Here is an 8,947-nt window from a genome sequence, read left to right as displayed (position 1 = left end):
ACGAACCAAAAGATCATGGCCTCAGCCGAAGTCGGACGCTTAACCCACTGAGCTACCCAGGTGCCCCTGAAGGGTTTTAAACATAAAAAATTATTTGACATGTTTTAAAGGTATTTCCATTTTCTGATTCTCTAGTATCTCTTTGAACCAGCTTTTAAAGAGAGAGAGTGGGGGAGGGACAGAGAGAGAAGGGGACAGAGAATCCAAAGTGGGCTCCTCACTGGCAGCAGCAAGCCCAATGTGGGGCTTGAACTCGTGAACTGTGAGATCATGACCTGAGCTGAAGTCTGATGCTCAACTGACTGGGCCGGCCAGGCACCCTTAAATTGAACAAACTTAAAAGAGGAAAAGAGGGATGCTATTTATCAATTCCCTAAAATCTCACACCTGCTACCTAGGAGACCCTTGCCAAGTGTTTTTCTTGCATCATTTCCTTTTGTCCAATTATTTACCACATTAAGCAAATTAAGAAACCAAGGCTTGAGGCACCTGGATGGCTCAGTTGGTTAAGCGTCTGACTTTGGCTCAGGTCATCTCGCAGTCAGTGGGTTTGAGCCCCACGTCAGGCTCTGCACTGGCAGCCTGCAGCCTGCTTCACATTCTGTGTCTCCTTCTCTCTCTGCCCCTCCCCTGCTCACACTCTGTCTCTAAAAAATAAATAAACATTAAAAATTTTTTAAAGAAATTAAGGCTTAGGGAGATTATAAAAATTACCCAAAGTCATATATAGTAAATTGCAAATTTCTGATGCAAACCTGGATCTGCTCATTTTAAAGCTCATTCCAGCTATTCTGCTGTACTTCCGGAGTATAATCTGATTTAAGGAGTGGAAGAAGATAAGGCCGTAGAGGTAAGCAGTCTTCAGATTGTCAAAGATTTTGTATACCATTTATAGTAGATGCTTATGTATTTTATCTGTCTGGTTTTCCCTCCGCTTCCTGCTCAACTATCCATCGTAGTATCTTCTCCCCAGGGCTGGGTTGGGTATCTGATTTGTACCTGGCCTGTCAGAGTGACTCATTCATTCCTCTAGCTACGTGATTGAGCCAAAAATGAACACGTGATCCCAGCCAGGCCAACCAGAGGCTTTCATTTTGGAGTTTTTTATTGAAATTAGAGAAGAGGGTTTCTCTTCTGGGTCTTGGAGATGGAAGTATATAATTAGGAAATACCCATCAACCATCTTTCTTGCCACATGGAAAAACTAGTCCACAATGGGAAAAAAATAATTTGTGCATAATACTCTTCATTGTCGGTCAACTCAGGAATGCTTTGTGATGTACCCCAGAGCAGGGGTGGGAAGACAGAATGCATGTTCTTTTTGTATATTTACATTAGGCATATTAATATTATGTATCTTAATATAAAGTCAAAGACTTGTAAATTGGTAGAATCTCTCAATCAACAATAGGTTTCCTAAAAAATTCAATATCTCTATTCTAGGCTGTTTGTACATTAAGACAGTCCTCCATCTGGACTGAAGACTTGCATCCACTATTCTTCCTCTCCTCCCAAACTCATCCCATTAAATCAAGAAACAGAGAGATCCTTCTCTTTACAAAGTCAGCAGAAACAGGACAGAAGAGATGTCGGATGCTGTGATTTATAAGAATTACAAGAGTAGAAAGATCCACAATGTGTAATCAGTACGTGTCACACCTCTGTTCAAAGCTCCCAGAGACTCTCTATCACATTTAGGATAAATCCAAAGTCATCACCATGGCCTATGAGGTCCTAGATGACCAAGCCTATGTCTTCCTTTCTGACCTCATCTTCTATCAGTTTCCTTCTTGCCCAACTCCACTCCAACTGGGCTCTTGCTGTTCCTCAAATACTCCAAGCACCCTTACTTCAGAATGTACATTCTGTTTCCTTTTTTTGAAACACCTTTCTCTCAAATACCCACATGGCACTCTCAACTTCTTTCAAGTCTCTGTTCAGATGTCACCAAATCATTGAGCCTTTACTGCCCTCCCTAACTAAAATAACCTACCCAAACTTGTGTGCTGCTTTCTTTATAGTACTCATCACTACCTATTTGTTTCTTTGTTAATTATGTGTCCACCCTCACTGAAATGTATGCTCCATAAAAGCAAGGAGTCAAATGCTTTGGCCACTGCAGTATCCCCCACACCCTCTGCCACATAGTAGTGAGTGCTTGGTTACTAATCTTTGATTGGATAAATGAATGTAATTTGACATTTGTTGTGACAGTGTGCTAATAATTGATTTGTAATGATTACCGAAGTATTCAGAGTTCCTTGAGTCTTTCTATTCTTTTTTTTTTTTCAACATTTTTTATTTATTTTTGGGACAGAGAGAGACAGAGCACGAACGGGGGAGGGGCAGAGAGAGAGGGAGACACAGAATCGGAAACAGGCTCCAGGCTCTGAGCCATTAGCCCAGAGCCTGACGCGGGGCTCAAACTCACGGACCGCGAGATCGTGACCTGGCTGAAGTCGGACGCTTAACCGACTGCGCCACCCAGGCGCCCCTCTATTCTTTTTTTTTAAAAAATATTTATTTTGAGAGAGACAGAGAGGGAATGTGCATGTACATGTGCATGCACGCAAATGGGGGAGGCCAGAGAGAGAGGGAGAAAGAGAATCCCTAGCAGGATCCACACTATCAGTGCAGAGCCAGATACGGGGCTTGATATACATATACATACACATATGCACATACATCTATGGAAGTTGGAGACCCAGGAAAGCCAGTTGTGTAGTTTGAAAGACTGAGAACCAAGGGAACCAATGCTGAGCCGAAATCAAGGGTCAGACACTCAATGGACTGAGCCACCCAGGCACCTTGAGTCTTTTTGTTCTTAAATTAATATCACTAAACATTTTCCTTTTCTAAAATTGGTCATGCACATACACATACAACAGGTTTAAGAACCACTGGTTTTGTGGAAGTGTAAACATAATTAAGATCACTGGTGATTAAATGAAGGATAGAATTGAGGGAGATAACATTATGAACAGACTGTTGTAACTCAGGCTTTGAATGAAGAAATATTGAATTAGACAAGTGAAAATGGGTAAAAGTACATATTAAAAAATTTTAGGTAGTAATATTAGCAGAACTTGGAAAATGTCTTTCACGAGTGAGTTAAAGGGAGTAGTTAAGGGTGACTCCATATTTCTAGGTTGGGTGAATGGTTGATGATAATGCTACCAAATGAGAGAGAGAATACAAGAGTGGTGATGTGGAGATAGTGATGATCATCAAGTTAGTTTTGATAAGGCTGACTTGAGATAATGGTGAAGAAGACATCCAAGGAAATATGGTCAGCAGACCATCAGACATATGAGGCTGAAGGTCAAAGGCATGGTCTGCAGATTTAGATTTTGGTGTCATGTCCAACAATTCCAGCCTGTGAACATGCCCCCAAATGAAACCATCATCATTCCTCCCAAATTACCCTTGCTTTTCCTTCTGTGTTACCTCTAGAAGATTATATTCAGTTTCCACCCTCTTATAAATGGAAAAATATGTGAAGTAACTTTTTTAAATGCATTTTTAAAAGTAATCTCTACACCCGACGTGAGACTTAAACTCATGACCCTGAGGTCAAGAGTCAGATGCTGTACTGACTGAGCCAGACAGGTGCCCCTAAAGTAGCTTATTTTTAAATTAACTATAATTTTACTGATATTGCAAATGCACAAAACTTGCTTATCAAATAAGTCACAAAGAGAAGAACTGTCTCTATCTGAACCATTACTACTCCCCTGAAACAACCTGTTTTAGTTCTTAGTTTTTAATTTTAGGATTAATCTTTAAATTTCTAGATATACTGGGGTGCCTGGGTGGCTCAGTCATTTAAGTGGCTGACTCTTGATTTTGGCTCAGGTCACCATCTCACAGTTCATGAGTTCAAGCCCCACACCAGGCTGTGTGCAACAGTGAGGAACCTCCTTGGGAGTCTCTCTCCCTCCCTCCCTCTTTGCCCCTACCCTGCTTGCGTTCTCTCTCAAAATAAATATTTTAAAAAATAAAAATAAATTTCTAGGTATTATACTATTTCTTGGTTTATCAATTTTATACATTTTCTATTAATTTCTTATAGTGCAGATAAGTGTTTTGCTCTCTTATTTTCTGTTTATCTCTTCTTCCATCATCCTAATCTAACTTTATCACAATTTGTGGTCACATCAACAGAATGTTCACATTATTGTGACTATATAAAAACTCAGAACCAAGCAGTGTACTTACAGCTTAATCAGCTTTTCTTGTCTGGCCCAAATTTAGTTTTTCTTTCAAATTTACTTAGCTTTTTCAGTTGCTTAGTTTTTAGTTTTCTCATTTTTAACATCTGTGCTTCGTTTTGGCAAATATTCTGTTTTTCAAATTGCTGTCTCAAACATAACAAATAATCTCTCAATTCCATAGGTTTTCTGGAGACAACCCCCAAGCCCTTTGTCATCTTGTTCCAATTTAAGCAGTTTCTTCTAGACCTGCTGAATGTCTCATCCTGGCTCTTTAAGATTTATCATCAAAGTAGAACTGAATTTTGTCACTTTTCTATTTAGGCTACCTAGTTTAACAAGACTTACTATATTCCTCTTTCTTGTTTTATGCCCTTATTTTAACTGTAGCAGTCATCCAATAGTTCCTTATAAAGGAGTACTTAAGAGGTACATTTTTTTTTCACTTTATTTTTTTGGTACTTGCATGTCTGAAAAAAAACCTCATTTAGCCTCAGACTTAACTGGAATTTGGCGAGCTACAGAATTTCATCTTGAAAATATTTAACACGTATGTTAACAGGATTTAACACGTATGTTTCCACTGATTCCTGGTGTCTACTGCTGCTGTTTCTGAGAAGTCCAATGCCATCTCTCTTTTTCTTTTAATTGTAACTTAACTTTCCCTTTTTCTCTGGATACTTTTAGGTTCTCTTCTTTCTCACTAGTGTTCCAAAATTTTGTAACACTGTAGTTTGAGATTGTTTTCGGGCTGGTGCTCTTTAACCTCTTTTCACTATAGGACATTTTATTTATAATTTAAAATTTATAAAGTAAAATTCTCCTATGTTTTGAAATTTCTTTTATTTATTTATTTTAAGAGAGAGACAGAGGCAGGGAGGGGTAGAGAGAGACAGAAAGAGAGAGAAGGAGAATCTCAAGCAGGCTCCATGCTGCCAGCACAGAGTCCAATATGGGGCTCAAACTCATGAACTGTGAGACCATGACCTGAGCTGAAATCAAGAGCTGGACACTCAACTGACTGAGCCACCTAGGCACCTTCCTATATTTTTGTTTTCTCTTTGCATACCTCCCATGTATTAGAAGTTGGATCTCTTGGACTTCTCTAATTCTTTTATCCTTTATTTCCCATTTCCCTCACATATCTTTTATTATCTTGAGTTTAGCTTTCTACATATAGTGAATTATTTACTATTAGCATCATGTGTTTAATTTCTGCAAACTTTTTTATTTGATGATTGGTTCATTTTAGAGCATTATCTTTTAAGAAAGTCAGAGTTTCTTATCTGAACATATTAATTAAAGTAGGGGTTTTGCTAAGGGAGGGTTGGGGAGTGAGCCAATTGATGTCCTGTTTATCTGTCTACCCTATGCCACCTGCCTTCCCTGCTGCATCTTAGCTATTAGTTTGTAAAGAGTTTTCTGTCACTGAACTCCTGAGGCATTGAAGGCCCAGATGGGAAGTGCAAAGCTCTCCAATTAGTGGAATAGAATGTAGACCCTCACAGTGAGGGAGTTTTCATCGAAATTTAAAATTATAAGCAATAAAGGATTCATGGTTTTGAATTCATACAAAAAGAAACAAAATTTCTGTTCAAGTTACAATAATATTGCAATGTCCTTATATACCAAAGTATTAGGAATAGTTATCTCTGGGTGGTGAGAATGTATGATCAGAAAGAAAGGAAATTCAAAAGAAGATTGACTGAAATAAAATCGAGGAATAAGGGTCTACATGAAGTAGGAATGTAATGAGGTATGAGTTAAGGTGGGAGAGAAGTACAGAAGTCAGTGGAAATATCATGGGTTAAATTTTCTGAGCTAGTACAGAGCTAAATGATAATGGTTGCCTTGGAAAGTGGTGGATGGTGGCTGAAATGGAGTAATACTGAAAATCATAGATCACTGAATGGGTTATCTGCACAGTCCTTATAATCTTCAAGAGCTTTGGTGGGGGAGAGGTGCAGATGTGCAAGACTCTGAGCCGTGTATCAAAATCCTTAAGGTCTAATTAAGGATTGTCCAAAGATAATGTGGATGAAGGAGTTGGCAGACCATACCTGTAGGATTTGCTACTTTATTCAAAGAAATAGCCCATCATACTTACCTGTGACTAAAACAGGCTATTTATAAATGGCAACTCTTAGGATCAAGCTAGGAAGAATCATATTTTAAACAAAGCATTATATTTCTCCTCTGTTTAGCTTCATGGTAGATGTTTTTTGCAGTGCTGAAAATCTCTACTTTCTTACTAAACTGCTCTTTAGTATTTCAAACTCTTGATTTGTGTGCATACCTAATTGTACCAATGAATTCAGGGTAAAGGAAGATGAAAAGGTGGGGAGGGACTTGGAGTCTAAGAAATATTATAAGTCCCCTATTGATTTACAGAAGTCTTTCAGTTGTTTACATACCAACTGATTGTCTTGTCTGCCCCAGGTCTGGCTGACCCACTTCCTGGTTTGATAAAGATTGCGTGGAAGCCAGGAAAACATTGGCAAGATTAGTCAGATTCATTCAGAGGAAGTTACTTAAGAACTCATTTTATTTATGTTCCTTTATAAATATTTCCACACCCACCCTTTACCTAAAGTGTTCACACTGCAACCCCTCAAAACAAAACAAAACAAAACAAAACAAAAACAAAAACAAAAAACAAAAAAACTCTAGAGTTATAATGAAAACAAATTTGTATTCTGGTTCTCCATGGGTGGTCCTGTGTTTGTGATCAGTGCCTACAATTAGTGCAGATTTTAGGACTGGCTTTTTTCCTCTCATAACATGCAGTAAAAGTAATCCTGCTAGTATACCCCTCCCTTTAATCCTGAAGTTCAATTCTTCTTCTGATTCCATAGTCTTTTAATATTCCTTCAATGTTTTTATAATGCTTATTTATTTATTTTTGAGAGAGAGAATGAGCGCGTGCATGCACAAGCGGGGGATGGGCAGAGAGAGAGGGAGACACAGAATCTGAAATGGGCTCCAGGCTCTGAGCTGTCAGCCCAGAGCCTGACATAGGGCTGGAATCCACCAACTGTGAGAACATAACCTGAGCTGAAGTCAGAGACCTAACTGACTGAGCCACCCAGGCGTCCCTTCCCTCAATATTTTGTAAACACTAGGATTCTGCCTAATGGGATTCAGGAGCCCATATGGTTTGAATAGGGTGATTAATTGCTTTAAGTTATGAAAACATCCAGGGAGATCATTTGCTACCAGAATTCTTTCAATTCCACTGGCTTGTAGTCCCCTAAATTCATGGAAATACAGACTGATTTTCCTATGTAATACACACACATACATACATGTATATGTACATACTTTTTAAATTTTTTTTATTTTAATTTTTTTATTTTTTTTCAATGTTTTTATTTATTTTTGGGACAGAGAGAGACAGAGCATGAACGGGGGAGGGGCAGAGAGAGAGGGAGACACAGAATCGGAAACAGGCTCCAGGCTCTGAGCCATCAGCCCAGAGCCCGACGCGGGGCTTGAACTCCCGGACCGCGAGATCGTGACCTGGCTGAAGTCGGATGCTTAACCGACTGCGCCCCCCAGGCGCCCCCATACTTTTTTTAAAAAGCAATTTTTAGCTCTGCAAATTAGAAACTTAATAGTCTGCTGATATCCCCTCAATATTACAACTATATTTTTCTCCTTGATAAAATAAAAGTTTGAGTTTCGTAATAGAATTGCAGATTCAGGGGATTTATATTCATACGGTGCCCTGGGGATGTAATTTCCCAGTGGGTCAGAGTTCTGTTTTACCTTAAAACTGTATCAGTAATGCTGCAGACACATTTTTGCTTGTCAAGTCACCCCTTTCTGAACTACACAGAGCACATCCCTTTGGTTGATATATTCTCTTTGGTAATTTAGAAGCATCAAATAGGACACAGGTGTCTTTCACATTTCATCACATTTAATGATATTTCTAGGCCCTTGCTTTCTTGTTTCTGAAAGTAATTTGTACAGGTAGCAAATTTCAAACAGCAAGCATGAATTTTGTAGCAATATTTCATAGATTCTTAGATGCACACTTATGTTTGCATTTTACATGCCAGAAACTAGTATGTATTTTATTATTGACAGCATCTTACAATTAACCGGCACATTTTTCATTTTCTTGGTTAGACGTAAAATAATGGTTCATCATTGACTGCATAGCATCTTAGGTTCTATGAAATATGGTAGATATTAGAAGGTAATCTTTATTTCCAATACTTGCATCTCTTTTCAGTATCTCTGGTTCTTCAAAAATTTTGGATGTTACAGAGTGTGATAGTTAACATCTTATGTCAACTTGACTGGCCCTGATTAAATATTATTTCTGAGTGTGTATATGAAGGTGTTCCCAGATGAAATTAGCATTTAAATTGGTGGACTCAGTAGATTGCCCTCCCTCATGGGGGTGGAATCATCCAATCTGTTGAGGGCTTAAATAGAACAAAAAAAACGAAGAAGGAGGTATTTGCCCCTTTATATTTCTGTCTGCCTGCTTGAGTTGAGTAATCTCATCTCATCCTCTCTGGCCTTTAGACTGGAATTTACACCATCAGCTTCCCTGGTCCTCAGGCCTTTGGAATCAGATTGAATTACACCATGGGCTTTCCTGGGTCTCTCCAGGAAATAAATAAATATATATATATATATATATATATATATATATATATATATATTATATATATAAATATATATGTATATAATTTCCTATTGGTCTCTGTCTCTGGCAAACC

The 8,947-nt window shown here is 38.5% G+C and overlaps 1 long non-coding RNA gene across 1 annotated transcript in view; it reads left to right on the top strand.

The window, feature by feature from the left end:
* The first annotated feature begins 774 nt into the window (after positions 1 to 774).
* Positions 775 to 8,947, top strand: part of LOC123382778 — a 99,066-nt gene continuing 90,893 nt past the window's right edge. Inside the window, exon 1 of the long non-coding RNA XR_006591688.1 lies at positions 775 to 850. This is a non-coding gene — a long non-coding RNA (uncharacterized LOC123382778). The remainder of the gene's footprint in view (positions 851 to 8,947) is intronic.

This window comes from Felis catus, chromosome F1 (assembly GCF_018350175.1).
Source record: "Felis catus isolate Fca126 chromosome F1, F.catus_Fca126_mat1.0, whole genome shotgun sequence".
Lineage (NCBI taxonomy): Eukaryota > Metazoa > Chordata > Mammalia > Carnivora > Felidae > Felis > Felis catus.
This window is presented reverse-complemented; position numbering and strand designations above follow the sequence as displayed.